Genomic DNA, 402 nt, shown 5'->3' on the forward strand with positions numbered 1-402 from the left:
CGAGCTGCAGCCCGTTAAATCGCTCGGACCACTGCCACCGCATTAACCCCCTGCCTCAAGATCCTGCGTTTTGTACTTGCAGGTGTTGTCTAACCGTTATTTTAATGTACCTTTGGGATAATCGATTTAAATACTCAAGCAACACAGCCTTCCCCGTATTTTCAAGTACTCGGAATACTTGCACTTACTCTTTCTAGCTCTGCACACGGGTTTACTTCGCTTTACGTCAGAGCAGACTGAGCGGGGATTACATTTTCCTTATTTTCACCCACGTCTCTCCAGAAACTAACTTTATTTTGGCTTTGATTTGTCAAAGCACCACAGCAGTAGATAAAATGTAACGAGAACCGCATTAGTCCGGTGGGACTAAGCGTCTGCTTTAATGCTTTGTTGAAATTCGGA

The sequence above is a fragment of the Buceros rhinoceros genome, unplaced genomic scaffold (assembly GCF_000710305.1).
Source record: "Buceros rhinoceros silvestris isolate BGI_N320 unplaced genomic scaffold, ASM71030v1 scaffold8562, whole genome shotgun sequence".
In the NCBI taxonomy this organism is placed as follows: domain Eukaryota; kingdom Metazoa; phylum Chordata; class Aves; order Bucerotiformes; family Bucerotidae; genus Buceros; species Buceros rhinoceros.